The following is a 17,241-nucleotide window of genomic DNA, read 5'->3' on the forward strand; positions in this document are numbered from 1 at the left end:
GCCATTCCCTTCTTCAGGGGATCAAACCTGGGTCTCCCACATTGCGGCAGTTTCTTTACCATCTGAGCCACCAGGGAAGCCCTTGTTTAAATAAATAATGATTTATTTAACCAACTTTTTATTGGTGAGCATTTAAATTATATCCAGTTTTACACTGGCATACTGTTATACTGGGATGAACATCTTTATTGCTAAGTCTTTACAGAAATGCATGGTTATTTTCTTGATTAAATTCCCAAGTCAAAGATGATATGAAGTTTTTAAGGTGTTTCTTATATTACCCAGATACTTTCCAGAGAGGCTGAATTGGGAACTTTTTTAAATATGAAAAAACTGAGGACATTTTCCCTCATATGATAGTGAAGAGAAATTGGTAGAGGAGATTTACAATAATAAAAAGAATCTACTACAAGTTCAGCAGTGTTTAAAAGGGAGTTTTATTTGTATTCATCACAATCACACCTACATAGTTTTCCTGTGAATTTTTTATTTAAAAAAATCCAAAACCACAGAAAAGTTGAAAAAAAAGTACTATGAGCACCCCTACACTTTCTACCAAGCTTTAACAAAGGTTAATATTTGATCATTTTGCTCGCTCTCTCTCTCTCTCTCTCTATATATATATATATATATAAACACATTTTTTTGCTGAACCTTTTGAAAATAAATTGCAAACATCACACCACTTCACTCCTAAATACATTAGCATGCATCTCCTAAAATAAGGGCATTTCCTTTCATAACTACAAACCACTGTCACATCTAAGAAAACTAAGAATAATTCCATAATACAGCTAATACAAGTCTATATGGAAGTTTCCCCAATTGTCCCCAATTATAGCTTTAGGGAAAAAAATCAGATTGAATCCAAGCTTCTGAACTGTTTTTTTTTATTTTGTTTTTTTTTCATTTAGAACTGTTGTATCATTTGATCTAGGTTAGCTACTCTTTTCTTTTCCAGGACATTGTCCTTTTCAAGACTGCAGGCCAGCTTTCTTACAAAATGTCCCACTCACTGAATTTAATGATTGTTTCCTCTAGGTGTTGTTCAACTTGTTCCTCTACTCCCCGTGTTTTCCAGACCCCTCTACAATAGAGGTGGACTATACTTGATTATATTATTTATTGGTTCTGATTATATTCCATCCTTTCCTCTGAGGTGCCTGGCCTATACAGTACTCAAGTATTTGTTCAATAAATGAATGATTTGCTTGTATCCTTGTACAGTGATTTTCAAGAGCCTGTATATGGATCGTTGATGACCTTGAAGATACTTTCACTAGACAAGAGCAAATAAGGCCACTAAGGACTCTAGAGAGAGATTTCCAAAAAGACAATTATATTTCATATAAAAAAACTTGCTAATTCACCTTACAAATTACTTAACAATTCCAAAGGAGAAAAGAGTAACATAACAGTGGAGAAACATAGTTGCCACCATTCTAACCATGTGATTAAAGTTAACATTTCTCAAAATAGGACAAACCAATGTCACATACTTCCTGCTGTGATATACGGAGGAGGGACACATCATTTCTGTGGTATTTTTCGCAAAAATGCATTACTTGAATATAATCATGAGGAAACATCAGACAAAGTCCAACGGAGGGACAGTCTACACAATGACTGGCCTGTATTTTAAAGAAAAAACAAAACACAGTGTCATGAAAGACAAAGAAAGGCTGAGGTGCTGTTCCAGACCATAGGAGACTGAACAGACATGACAACTACGTGCAACATGTGATCCTGGGCTGGATCCTAGACCAGAAAAAAACATCAGCTCTTAGAAGGAGGAGGAGGAGAGGAAGGATGAGACCGAGGGGGAGAGGGGGACGAAAGAGGAGGAAGAGAGGAAGGAGACAGAGGAAAGAAAGAGGAGGAGGAGGAGGGGGAGGGGCAGCAGAAGCAGGGAGGGGAGGAGATATTACTGGGACAGCTGGTGCAAACTGAAGGTATGTAGATTAGATAATAGCATTGTACCAAAGATGTCAAACTTCCTGATTTTGATAAGAGTATTGTGGTATTTCATGGTTAAGAGGTACTATATCTACAGCTTATTCTCAAACAGTTCAGTTAAGAAATTTGTGTATTAATAGCTACACTATTTTCTCTCTGTGTATGTGTGTCTGTGTGTGTGCGTGTGAGTGTATTAAATGACAAACCAAATAGGGCAAAATATTTGGTAACTGGCAAATCTCAGTGAAAAGTTCATTGTACTGTTCTTGCAACTTTTTTGTAAGTTTGAAATCATTTCAAAATAAAAAGTATAAAAAGCAAAATCTATTAGTAATCCTTCAATGATGTCATCCCCATATTTTTAGAATTAAAAAAAATTTGTTTATGAATGAAATGATAGTGATGGTAGATAGTAATTCTTATCAGTGAACTTCTTGGAACACTAAAAAGTTAGCCACTTCCTGTTGGCCCCTTCTCCAGCGTCTTTCCTGGTACAAAAAAAAATGTCCTAAAATGTGAGAAGCACTATTTTAGTGTGTATCCCTGAAAGAACGGACTCCTGCCTTCATCCAGGGGCAGGATACCCTGTGTCTTCAGTATGAGCCAAGAAGAGCTCTGTGAGGCCACACGGGGCGTAAGAGACCTGCACACACACGTCTTGAGCACTCATCCATAGCCACACATATCCTGAGTGTCTCTGGAAATGGAAGTCCTGACTCTCTTGGCATGTCCCTGGCTGTCCAGCCTAAGGTGTGATGGGGTGCTCCAAAGTTGACCAAAGGGACAGAGTTAACATTACTGGCTCTTTCTGGAGATAGCAAAGACAGAGCAAGAAAAACATGGCAAGTTATAAGGGTTCTTAATTAAGCCCTCAGCCGCACGGAGCTTGGACCTTGATGGAACGGGTAGGATTTAGCCAAGCCAGGGGAGAGGGTGCTGATCTTCCCTTACTACACTCAGCAGGTGCTCAGAAAGTGGCTATGTTGCCATCATCAACTTCAGGAAACGGGCCAGCTGAGACTCTGGATCAAACCAAACTTGCTTCCTTTACCAATTCTCAGTGGAAATGTTTAGCTGACCAAAGAGGATCCCTTGATGTGCTGGGATGGTAAGCAAGCTCCCCTCCACTTTCATCATCCCAGGAGGTTCTTGAAGGATGCATGACCCTCAATGGCAGGTGAGATTAAGAAACAGTGTTCCAAATATGCAGATGACACGATACTATATATAGAAAACCCTAAAGACTCCACACAGAAACTACTAGAACTGATAAATTCAGTAAGGTAGCAGGATACAAGATTAACATACAGAAATCAGTTGCATTTCTTTACACCAACAATGAAGTATCAGAAAGGAAATGCAAACAATCCCTTTTAAAATTGTAGCAAAAAATTAAAATACTTAGGCGTAAACCTCACCAAGGACATGAAAGACTTATATACTGAGAACTACAAAACATTAATGAGTGAAAGTGAAGATGACTCAAAGAAATGGAAAGATATTCCATGCTCTTAGATGGGAAGAATTAATATTGCTAAAATGGCCATACTACTCAAAGCAATTTAATGCAATCCCTATCAAATTACTCATGACATTTTTCACAGAATTAGAACAAATAATGCTAAAATTCATATGGATCCATAAAAGACTCAGAATTGCCAAAGCAATCTTTAGGGAATAGAACAAAACAGGAGGCATAACCCTCCCAGATTTTAGACAATACTACAAAGCTACAGTAATCAAAACAGTGTATTTTGGCACAAAAGCAGACATATGAATCAATGGAATAGAATAGAGAGCCCAGAAATAAACCCACACACCTATGTACAGCGAATATTCAACAGAGGAGGCAAGAATATATAGTCTTGTATAAAGAGAAAAGACAGTCTCTTTACCAAGTGGTGTTGGGAAAGCTGGACAGCCTCATGTAAATCCATGAAGTTAGAACACACAACCACACCATACACAAAAACAAACTCAAAATAGTTTAAAGACAAATACAAGACATGACACTATAAAACTGCTAGAAGAGAACATGGGCAGAACATTCTCTGACCTAAGTCATACCAATGTTTTCTTAGCTCAGTTCCTAAGGCAATAGAAATAAAAACAAAAATAAACAAATGGGACATAAGCAAACTTAAAAGTTTCTGTACAGCTAGGGAAACCATAAACAGAATTAAAAGACAACTTATGGACTGGGAGAAAATATTTGCAAATGATGCAACCAACAAGGGTCTAACTTCCAAAATATACAAACTACTTATACAACTCAATTACAAAAAAATAAACAACCCAATTGAAAAATAGGCAGCAAACCAAAATAGACATTTCTCCAAAGAAGACATACAGATGGTCAATAAGTACATGAAAAGATGCTCATTTTTGCTAATTATGCTTAGCAGGTGGCACTAGAGGTAAAGAACCCACCTGCCAATGCAGGAGACATAAGAGACCTGGGTTTGATTCTGGGTTGGGAAGATCCCCTGGAGGAGGGCATGGCAACCCATTCCAGTGTTCTTGCCTGGAAAATCTATGGACAGAGGAACTTGGTGAGCTATAGTCCATGGGGTCGTAAAGAATTACGACTCACGTGACTTAGCACTGGATTGTTAATTATTAGAGAAATGCAAATCAAAACTACAATGAGGTACCACCTTACACCAGTCAGAATGGTAATCGTTAAAAAGTCTACAAATGAATTTTCCCTGGCAGTCCAGTGGTTAAGACTCTACTTCTTATGCAGGGGGTACAGATTTAATCCCTGGTTGAGGAACTAAGATCCCACATGTCACATGGTGCAGCCAATAAAATAAATAAATAAATTTTTAGAAAGTATACAAATAATAAATGTTAAAGAGGGTGTGGAGAAAAAGGGACCTTCTTACACTGTTGGTGGGAATGTAAATTGGTGCAGCCATTATGGAAAACAGTATGGAGGTTCCTCAAAAAACTAAAAATAGAGTTGCCATATGATCCACTAATCCTACTCCTGAGCACACAACCAAACAAAATTATAAGTTTTTGCATTTCAAAAAATACACATACCTATGCTCATACACATGGCACTATTTACGATCATAGAAACAACCTTTATGTCCATCAACAGATGACTGGATAAAGAAGATGTGAGATATATATATGCATATATATATGTATATATATGAAATGGAATATTATCCAGCCTTAAAAAAGAATGAAGTAATGCCATTTGATTTGCAGGAACATGGGTGGACCAAGAGATTGTCATACTTAGTGAAATAACTCAGAGGAAGTCATATGCCCTATGATATCACTTCTATGTGGAGTCTAAAATATAAAACAAGGGCTTCCCTCATAGCTCAGTTGGTAAAGACTCTGCCACCAATGCAGGAGACCGGGTTCGATTCCTGGATTGGGAAGATCCCCCGGCGAAGGAAATGGCAACCCACTCCAGTATTCTTGCCTGGAAAATCCCATGGACAGAGGAGCCTGACAGGCTACAGTCCATGGGGTCACAAGAGTTGGACATGACTTAGCCACTAAACCACCACCAAAATACAAAACAAATGAACACTTCTACAAAGAAGAAACAGACTCACAGACATAGAGAACAAACTTGTGCTTGCCAAGGCGGATGGCAGATGGGGGAGGGAAGGGTTGGGAATTGGGGATTAACAGATGCAAACTAGTATATATAGGAAGGATAAACAAGGTCCTCCTGTATAGCAGGGCCTATGTTCAATATCATATTCAATATGTGATAAATAATGGAAAATAATATAAAAAAGGATATATATGTATATGTTCTGAGTCACTTCGTTGTACAGCAGAAGTTACCACAACACTGTAAATTAACTATACTTCAATAAAATTAAGAAAGAAAAAAAAGAAATGGGGTTTCAAACTTTTGGACACAAAGAGCAGGATCCTGAATGTGCTCTGTGGATCCTAGCAGGCCTGTTGGACAAGAAGAGAAGATCCTGCCAGGCCTCTGGGCTCCACCGATAGCTCTGTGAGCAGAAGTGAGGGTACAGCTGGGAATGGAACCCAGGGCAGAACAAGAGCTGACGTCTCCCGTGGGGACACCAATGGGTCACATACATTCCATCAAGCTGGGTCATAAGTTCCTGTGCTGAACTTGGACAGTGATTCCAGATTCAAGGGAGGTGTGGTGGAGGCCCGAGTCAGGGACCATGATGATGGCTGGGGGAGGGCACAGTTTGGGGCACATGTTAAGGATGGAGATTAGTGAGGGGGGTGGAATAGGGAGCCAGAAATAGCCACAGGGTTGTAAAAACTGGGAAACAGGAATGAGAATGGGGATGGGAGTTGACTACCTACTAGGGTTATTGCTGAAGCTGCTGAGTGAGTGAGCTTGAGCTGTGATAAGGGTCGGGGTGAGGAAGGATCTTGGGGAGACTGGGTCACTGGGGAAGACAAGGTGAAGGGGGGGAGGGGGGAGGGGCAGGGCAGGGTTGGAGGACAAAGAGGGCACAACCCCGGTCCCTACAGATGCACACTCCACAGGAGAGGGTGTCAGAGCCAGGAGAGTTCACGGTGCTATGCGTTGCTAAGTCACTTCAGTCGTGTCCGACTCTTTGTGACCCCATGGGCTGTAACCCGCCAGGCTCCTCTGTCCATGGGATTCTTCAAGCAAGAATACTGGAGTGGGTTACCATGCCCTCTTCCAGGGGATTTTCTCCACCCAGGGATCGAACCCTTGTCTCTTCCGCCTCCTGCATCGGCAGGCAGGTTCTTTACTTAGTCCCAAAATAGAGGGGAGTAGAGGGGCGGGGCCAAAGGCTGGCGGGTTGCGACCACGGGGAGAGGTCAAGAACGCCTGACCTCCTCGGTGGGTGGAGAGCTGCTTTCCTGGGACCAGCCGGCAAAAAGGCTTTCCCCTCGTCACCAGCTGAGCTCACTACGGCTGCTGACCCTGTCTTACACACTCCTGTCCAATCCAAGCAACAGCCGGAGCGTCGTCTCAAACCTCCGATCTAAAACACTGTTCCAACCCCGCAAAGCGCAGGCCCCAACGTAGACCCGGGTGGCCACCCAGCAGGCGGCCCCGCCCCTCCCGGCCTCCGGGTCCAGAGGGGCGCCCAGTCTCCGCCCTGTTGTCGGCGATGGAACCGACAGTGCGAGATCCGCGCTGGAGCTGCCAGAAAGTTCCCGCCGGCTCAGCGCCAGAAGGCGGCGCTGCGAGCGGACAGGGCCGAGACCTTGACCCTGGCGCGGCCCCGGGGGAGAAGCGCGCGGGGCCGGGGAACGTGTCTGGGCGCACTCTCGGCCTCGCCCGGTGCGGAGTCTGGGCGGCTGGCGGGCGTGAGGCCAGAGTCAGGAGCAAGAGGCCGAAGCGCGGAAAGCTCGCGGAGCGCACAGGGGCCGGGCCACCCGCCAGATCCCAGAGCGGGACCTGGAGCTGCGCGGGGGCCAGGGAGAACGCACGCGAGTCACACCAGGCCGCTGCGGGGCGCGACAGCTGGGAGACTGCTCCGGGCTCACTGCCTAGCGCCTCCCACCAGCCTGAAGCTAAACAGCAGAGAGTAATTTGCACCCCAAAGAGGGAGGTTTTGCTTGTCCACTGGCCGAGCAAAACAGGTGTCCGCTCTAGCCACAGCCCCACATTCGCGTGCCCACCCGAAGGCTCAAAGACACCTTTATTGTTAACGGAAACATTTGGGCTGGAGCGCTTACGCGACCCCACTGCGTGGAATCGGGCACGTTCTTCACCAGATGAGTATACACGCAGAAAACGTGTGTCATTTTTTAAGAGGGTAACCCAGATCTGAGTATTTGCAGGCTATCTTTCCTCCCTGTGCCACCCTTGAAGCAGGACTTAGCAATTACTCTTAAGTTCTCTCAAAAAAAAAAAAGAAAAAAGAAAAAAAAATCCACTTACACAAGACCTTTAGTAAATCTTGTAGTGTTTTTCTGTTGTTGTTTGACGATTTATATGGCAGACCAAGGAAAGAGGGGGTTTTACACATACAGCACAGGTGTAGAGTTTCACTGTTAGACATCTCTTCCCTTATTTGCCTTTTTGACTGTTCCTCATCCACTCTTTCTCTGAATGAATGAATGAAGTCGCTCAGTCGTGTCCGACTCTTTGCGACCCGGTGGACTGTAGCCTACCAGGCTCCTCTGTCCATGGGATTCTCCAGGCAAGAATACTGGAGTGGGTTGCCATTTCCTGCCAACTCTTTCTCTGAGAGGCCTCTTAATCTTGCCCAGCCCCAGGCACTCCCTCCAGGGTCTTCCTCTGGGCTTCTGCATCTTTTCTCCTTCCTCAGGCAGAGAACAGCTGGGTCATGCCTTCCCTAAACTGCTCATGGGAACACATGCTCTCACCCAGACCAGACAGCCTGCTCAACAAAGACCCTCTCATCACCAGCATTCATTCTCTGCAGAAATCAGCAACAATTTTTATCTCTGAAACATATGGCTTCTTCATCCAAAAATCCACATGGGGTTGGTATTTTTCCCATTTTACAGATAAGGAAACTGAGGCTTAGGAAGATTAAGTAACTTCCTCAGTATCACATGTAATAGGAGCTGAGCCAGCATTCAAACCTAGGCAGTCAAGCTTTTTCTCTTGCCACAAGCAGCCTCTTAAAGGGGCAGTTTAAATAGCTACAGCTGATGTGACATCTTTTGGGGCATCTATCTGAGGTGGCACTAGTGGTAAAGAATCTGCCTGCCAATGCAGGAGATGTAAGACATGGGGATTTGATCCCTGGGTCAGGAAGATCCCCTGGAGGAGGGCATAGCAACCCACTCCAGTATTCTTGCCTGGCGAATCCCATGGACAGAGGAGCCTGATAGACTATGGTCCACAGGGTTGCAAACAGTCAGACATGACTGAAGTGACTTAGCATGCACACACGTATTTTTTGGAACTGTTGCGTATGTGTGTCCCTTGCGTCATTCTGTGGTTCTTTGATATGAGGACTTGAAGCATTGTTTCTGAGATATAGAAATTATGTCAGAAAGTTCAATTGGATGACTTAACTATCCGCATTTATATTATTATGAATCACATACAAATGTAGCTGGGCAGCACAGCCCGTTTAATCCTCACAACTCCCTACAAGGTAGGGACAGTGGTAAAGTGATTCTACCTCCTCCAGTGTGAATTCCTTTATAGCGAATTCTGTTGCCTCCAAATGCAACAGTCTCTTCTGGTGCTAAGGATGAATACCTGAATGAACTAGATGTCCTATACAGTAGCCATTACCCATGTTTGGCTGTCCAGCCCTTGTAACATGGCTGGTGTGACTGAAGAACCACATTTTAAATTCCATTTTATCTTATTCAATTTACAGGCAATGCGATTTGGATGCATTCCTTGGAAAACTTTTTTCAAAGGGTTTTTTGGTTTGTTTTATTTATAAACTTTTGCTGTGCTGGGTCGTCTTTGCTGCACTTGGGCTTTCTCCAGTTGCAGCGAGCAGGAGCTACTCTTTACTGCAGTGCAAGGGCTTTTCACTGCTGTGGCTTGCAGAGAATGGCTCTAGGCACTCAGGCTTCATTGGTTGCGGCTCGAAGGCTCTAGAGCACCAGCTCAGTTAGTTGTGATGCATGGGTAGGGTTGCTGTGTCACATGTGGGATCTTCCCAGACCAGGGATTGAACTGATATCCCCTGCGCCAGCAGGCAGATTCTTAACTACTTTACCACCTTGGAAGTCCCTCTTGGAAAACTTTAAAGCTTCTTTGGAGAAATTTAGATATGTGAATCTACTTTTTCGGCTGTACGTTTTTTAAAATCTAAATACAGATCAAATATTTGTAATGGAAATTTATCATCCAAATTGAGATAATGTAATGGCAAAATATACACAGAATTTAAGACATAAAAAAGAATATAAAAAGCTTGTTAATAAGTTAATATTGATTACATATTGAAATGAAGATGTTTTGGATATGTTGGGTTAAATAAAATATATTAATAAAGGAAGAAAAGAAAATTCTGACATATAGCACCTTACTTTTTAAAGTTGGAGGATAATTGCTTTAGAATGTTGTGTTGATTTCTGTCCTATAACAAAGCGAATCAGTCAAAACTGTATATATGTCCCCTCCCTCTTGAACTTCCCTCCCACATCCAGCCCCCAATTCCACATCTGTAGGTCATCACAGAGTGCCAGGCTGGGCCGCCTGTGTTGTGTAACAGCGTCCCACTAGGTATCTGTTTACACACAGTAGTATATATATGACATGTAGTGCTTTAAAATGTCTTTCCCATAATGCCACAGATATCAGGTTAATTATAAACACTATCTGTTGTTGTTCAGTCACTCAGTTGTGTACAACTCTTTGTGACCCCATGGACTGCAGCACGCCAGGCTTCCCTGTCCGTCACTATCTCCTGGAGTTTGCTCAAACTCATGTCCATTGAGTTGATGATGCTATCCAACCATCTCATCCTCTGTCACCCTCTTTTCCCCCTGCCCTCAATCTTTCCCAGCATCAGGGTCTTTTCCAATGAGTCAGCTCTTTGCATCAGGCGGCCAAAGTAAATGTTATAAAAATACTACATGTATATACTACTACAAATGCTACATAAATACTCATATGGCAATATCTATATACCAGGCATTACTCTAAACACTTTACATACTCATTTAATAATTAAAACAATCTTGTAAGGTAGGTCCTATTATTTTTTCAAAGATATTAAAATTGAAGTTTAATTTACATAAAATAAAACATACAAAATTTAAAGTACAATTGTATGATTTTTTATTAATATATATACTCATATAACCTTCACCTTAATCAAAATATAGAACATTTCCATCACTTCAGAAACTTCCTTCTGCCCTTCTCCATCTTTACCATCCAAAGAAAACACTGTTCTGATTTCTCAGACCATAAATCCACTTTGTTTTTTCGAGAAACTTCCTATAAATGGAATCATAGAGTCTTGCTTATTTAGTATAACCCTTCTGAAATTCGCTCATGCTGAAGCATGTGTCAGGAGTTGTTCCTTTTATTGCTGAGTGGTATTCTGTTTCATGAATACATTACAATGTGTTTTCAGTTTCCTTGTCAATGGACATTCGAGTTGTTTCTAGTCTTTGGCTATTGTGAATTAAGCTGCTATGAATATTTGTAGACAAGCGTTTCAGTGAATGCAGATTTTAGTTTCTCTTGAGCAAATACTTAGGAGTTAAATAGAGTGTATATTTAACTTTATAGGAAACTACCGAATAGTTTTCTAAAGGCTGTAAAGTTTGGTATTACTGTAAAAAAAAGAGGAAACTGAGGCCCAACCAGATTAATCAATTGTCCCGGAATAGCTTGCCCAAGCATATGTGTTCTAGAGTTTCTCCCATGGGGAATGAATTGAAGAAAGGGAACGCTGAGGCTGCGAGGAAACAGAATGCTAAACCCTGGGGATCCAGCCCAAAGCACAGTCTCTCTGCCCTGGTGGAGGGGCCGTGTACAGTCAGGGGCAGTGCTGTCCAGGCTGGGCTCTGGGGGTCCAGTCTGGGGGGTGTCAGATGACACCTTCCTCACCGTGCTTCTCAGCCCCGCTGGCCTGCACTGCTTGGCCAGACTCCCCCACCAGGAAGCAGCGGGCAGGCAGGGCAGTAAACTGCTATTTACACCAGCTCTCTCAGTTCTTGGGAAGCATGGGCTGGAATGCTTTGCCCAGGACAATTCTCTGTGGATCCTGTGGGTGGGACCCGGATCCCAGGAGGCCCCTTAGCTAGTGGCGGGAGCCTTTCAAACTTGGTTTGCCCCTGCCGCTGCCAACCCCAGCAGTCAGCACAGCATGCTCTGGACTCTTCATGTCTTTTTCTCTTTGTTCCACTAAGTGATTTTTCAGGAAGCAGCTCACATGGAGAAATGAGATCACATTTACATTGTAACAATCAAACATCTCAGCTGAATTATCTTCTGGCTGGAAAGACACCAACTTGCAGATTCTAACAATAGAGTTGTCGACATTGAAACAGGAGTGGAGGAAATAGACTTTTTATTATAGTGAGAAAATAAGATTTTTAAATGTTGGCATTTGATACAGACAGCCATTTGAACCAGAAAAATGCCATCCAACATACAATAGGTAATTGACTGACTAGAAAGCAAACACATTTTCGTCAGTGAGATGGAGACTGCCGTTTTTTAAACCTGAAGATACACTCTCGGGAGGCCTAATTTACCTGGCAACTTCCTACTTGTCCTTTTGCTCTAATATTTTGATTTACTTGAAAGGAAGAAATGGAGACACACAACAGATGCTTATGACGAAAAGAAATGAAAGCCAGGGATCTAGTCAACTAGCACGTTTCCTCAGATCCTGAAGGGATACCTCGGTTAGATACTGTAGACTCTCAAGAGGTGAGGACCATTAGTCACAATGGGGAGACAAGACTTGAGTGGAAGAAGTCAGTGAGCCATACAAGACCATCTGTATCATACAGTTATGTCACTAGTCATGAAAATTCGCATTTTCCTTAGACCACCATCATCCCACCAAAGCTGAATTAAAAGTTCACTGAGATCTTTTACTTCTAAAAATTTAACTTCTTGAATAGATAATACATTAACAAGGCTAAAACATCAGAAGATATCTGAAGCATTTTCACAAAAGTCTCCCTTCTGTGGCTTCTCTTAGTCTTCAGTTCCCATCCATTCTCCTCCACTGTTAGTCTGAGTTTCTTTACATGCCAATAAGCATTCAGGAATAATCTCTCTTTTACACAGTGTAGCATGCTGTTCACACTGGTCTACATCTGACTTTTTCCTCTTAATATATAACTTGAGGATCTTTCTGTATCTGCTCACAGAGAGCTTCCTCATTAAAATTTTTTCCCCAAAATATGATAGTGTTGAGCCATAAATTAATTATCCAGTCCTCTTATCGTGAACATTTAGGTTGTTTCCAATACTTTTGCTATTACAAATAATAATGGAATGAATGCATAGTGACAGTATACATGTCACTGTATGCATAAATGATATCTTTCAGGTAGACTTCTAGAAGTAGAATTGCTGGGTGGGAAGGTAAGTGCATTTTCAGTTTTGAGAGATACTGTCAAGCTGCTCTCTGCAGATGTTGTCCCATATTATCCTCCTAATTTTCCCCAGGCCCTTGCCTACAGAGTGTGTTATTGTAAGTTGAAAACCCTTAGTGAAATATGTTTTCAGTGTAGTTTTAATTTACACTTATTTTATGAATGAGGTTGAATATCTTTTCATATATTTAAGGGCCATTGTGTTTCTTTTCTCTGGGTGGTCTTTTATATTCTTTGCTCATTTTTATTTTTTTTTCTTTGCTCATTTTTATACTGGGTTATTAGTGGATTTTTCTTTTTGTTTTTATTTCTGAGTTCTTTATATAATAGGAAAATTAGCTTCTAGTTATACAAGTTGCAAATATTTCCTCAAAGTTTACATTGTCTTTTGACTTTGTTTATAGTATTTTTGCCATGTGGGAATATTTTCTTTTTAATGTTGCTAAATAGATCAGTCTTTTTGGTATGTATGGCTGTTGGAATTTACTCATAGTTAAAAATATTTTCCCACTTTGAGAGAGGAGCTTATTAAAACAGCTCAACATATTATATTTTTATGATTATTTACAACAAGACATTTACTGGATAAATTGATCTCCTCCCTTGCCACACATTAGTACATTAGATAAGCATGATATGAACAAAAGTGACTACTCTTTTTAAAAAATGTTTGTTTTTATTGATTTACTTACTTTATTTATTTGACTCTGCCACGTCTTGGTTGCAGCATGTGGGATCTAGTTCTCTGACTGGGGATTGAACCCCGGGCACCGTGCATTGGGAGCATGGAGCCTTAGCCACTGGACCACCAGGAAAGTCCTGTGACTACTCTTTTAAACAGAAAAATGTCCCTATCCAGATATTTTTAGACATTTAAATTTATTATATTCTAGTCATATATGGAACAGAAAACCTTAACTGTCACATTTGAAGCTAGATAGCAGGTTCAAAACTAAAGACATGAAAGTGAAAGTCACTCAGTCGTGTCCAACTTTTTGTGACCCCCATGGACTATACAGTCCATGGATTTCTCCAGGCCAGAATACTGGAATGGGTAGCCTTTCCCTTCTCCAGGGGATCTTCCCAACCCAGGGGTCAAACCCAGGTGGATTCTTTACCAACTAGCTATCAGGGAAGCCCAAAGACATGAAAAGATCTTAATTTATTTTATTTCTTTTAACTTTTGATGTTTTTTTCCCCCAATTATTTTTATTAGTTGGAGGCTAATTACTTTACAATATTGTAGTGGTTTTTGCCATACATTGACATGAATCAGCCATGGATTTACATGTGTTCCCCATCCTGAACCCCCCTCCCACCTCCCTCCCCATCCCATCCCTCTGGGTCATCCCAATGCACCAGCCCCGAGCACTTGTCTCATGCATCCAACCTGGACTGGCGATCTGTTTCACACTTGATAATACACATGATTCGATGTTGTTCTCTCAGATCATCCCACCCTCGCCTTCTCCCATAGAGTCCAAAAGTCTGTTCTATATATCTATGTCTTTTTTCCTGTCTTGCATATAGGGTTATCATTACCATCTTTCTAAATTTCATATATATGTGTTAGTATACTGTATTGGTGTTTTTCTTTCTGGCTTACTTCACTCTGTTTAATGGGCTCCAGTTTCATCCACCTCATTAGAACTGATTCAAATGAATTCTTTTTAATGGCTGAGTAATATTCCATTGTGTATATGTACCACAACTTTCTTATCCATTCATCTGCTGATGGGTATCTAGGTTGCTTCCATGTCCTGGCTATTATACACAGTGCTGCGATGAACATTGGGGTACACGTGTCTCTTTCAGATCTGGTTTCCTCGGTGTGTATGCCCAGGAGTGGGATTGCTAGGTCATATGGCAGTTTATTTCCAGTGAAAAGATCTCAATTTAGAGTATAGTGCCCCCCTCAAAAAATTAAATTAAAGCACAAATAAGGGAATTCCCTCGGAGAAGGCAGTGGCACCCCACTCCAGTACTCTTGCCTGGAAAATCCCATGGACAGAAGAGCCTGGTGGGCTGCAGTCCACGGGGTCGCTAAGAGTCGGACACAACTGAGCGACTTCACTTTCACTTTTCACTTTCATGCATTGGAGAAGGAAATGGCACCCCACTCCAGTGTTCTTGCCTGGAGAATCCCAGGGACAGGGGAGTCTGGTGGGCTGCCGTCTAAGGGGTCGCACAGAGTCGGACACGACTGAAGTGGCGTAGCAGCAGCAGCAGCAAGGGAATTCCCTAGTGGTCCAGTGGTTAGGACTCTGCATTCTCATTGCTGAGGGCTCAAGTTCAATCTCTGGTCAGGGAATCAAGATCACAAAAGCCACACAGCATGGCAAGGAAAAAAAAAAAACTAAAAAAATTTTAAATGGGTTACATTTTCACATCAAAGGGAGAATTTCCATGAAGGGGATTGATGCCTATAATATATATATAAGTATTAAATATTTCAGAACTGAATACTCAGGTAAGGCAGTCATAACAAACTCTGGATCCACCTTAATCCATCAAAAATCAATACATATTTAGCAGATGCCTGCTGTGGCATCGCACTGCTAGGCACTGTGGGGAATATAAAGAAGTTGAGGGGTCATTGTTCATGTTTACTCTTCAACATTTCACATTATTTTTCACATATTTATGTGATCATTTAGGTATTAAGGTATATTTCTAAGGTATTTAGCTGGCAAGTCATCCAGAAACTTTGGCCAAGAGAGAGCAAATATGAGTAACCATGAGATTTTTGTTACTAAAATTAAAAAAAGAAGACGGTTGACATTTCACTTCTTCACAAACTTGAAGGGCATGAGAATGAGACCAACTGTAGCCTCCCTTCAATTGATTTATTTTGCGCTTTCTCTGCAACTGTTCCCACAGTGCTCCACAGTGAAGAGAGGTAAAGTTTGGTCATCTTGCCACTCTATGCCTAACTCTTTCCATCTTAGGAATACAGTTTTATGATCATTGCCTTTGGTGCACTAGTATATTAATAGTATCCCTATAAAATGTAAAATGTAAATGTAAAATGGTTCTGCAGTCTTTTGTTATTTCTATTATTTTATGCCACGCATTTTAAGTGACATCTAATGTGTTTGGGGGACAGTGATAATACATAAAGGTTGTGAAGTCTGAAAATACATCTAGATTATTTTGCAAGCATTTTTGCAGCCTTATGGAAGTAAGTACCATTTAGAAGATAGCAGAGATTGGGTACTTCCCTGGTGGTCCAGTGGCTAAGAGTCAGCGTTGTAATGCAGGGGACAAGGCTTGGATCCCCAGTTGGGGAACTAAGACCCCACATGCTGTGGAGGACCTAAGTCTGTGCACAGCAACTCTGAAGCCCACGTGCCGCAACTGAAGAGCCCATGAGCCATGACGAAGACCTCAGACGACGCAGCAAATATCCCATGTGCCACAACTACGACCTGATATAGCCAAATAAATAAATTAAAAGATAGGGAGCTGTAGGCCTGACTTCAAGATCCTCGTTCATAGTGTAATATATTTTTAGGAAGGACCTTCCCATCCTGGATCTGTATTTCCAGCTCCCCTTATGGGAGGGACCGTGTGCTGAATTTGCATTGGTGGAATATGAACAGAAGCTGTTGTATACCACTTTCAGGTCAGGTTTAAGAAATGTGGGTGCCATCTCCAAGTTCTCTCTTTGCTGATTGGCTGCAGAGAGTGACAAGGTCCTGGGAGATGGCAGAGCCATGGGAGGGGAGGAATCCCCTGGATCTGAATCACCAAAGGGAAGACAGATACCCACTGAGCAGGAACAGTAACACCAGGTTGTTATATGAGGAAGAAATACACTTCTGTTGTCTTTAAATCTCTGAGATGTTGGGGTTTATGTGTTATAGCAGGTAGTGTTACCCTAATTAAAAAAAAAACAAAAACCTTTCATTATGTTTCATCTTTTTGTAATATATGGACTGTAGCTCACTCCTCTGTTTCAGCTATGTAAGCTTGGTCCCTCTGTCCTTATGGAGGTTATAATTTAGTGAACTGTTCTGTCTTTAGCCACGTTCTCATTTAGTGACCTGAATGAACAATAGAGCATCTAGAAAAAAACTTGCAGACAAAGCTGAAAGGGATAGCATGATGTTCTTTGAGATACTCAAGATCCAGAATTTATCTGAATTGGTCAAAAGGAACAAGATGAAATTTAGGCATGCATTAAAATGATACACTTTCATAGACAGCGGTTTGAAACAATTGTAATGATTCAGACATTATTATGAATTGGGATAGGCAATGTTTGATTAGTAA

This window comes from Cervus elaphus, chromosome 12 (assembly GCF_910594005.1).
Source record: "Cervus elaphus chromosome 12, mCerEla1.1, whole genome shotgun sequence".
In the NCBI taxonomy this organism is placed as follows: Eukaryota; Metazoa; Chordata; class Mammalia; order Artiodactyla; family Cervidae; genus Cervus; species Cervus elaphus.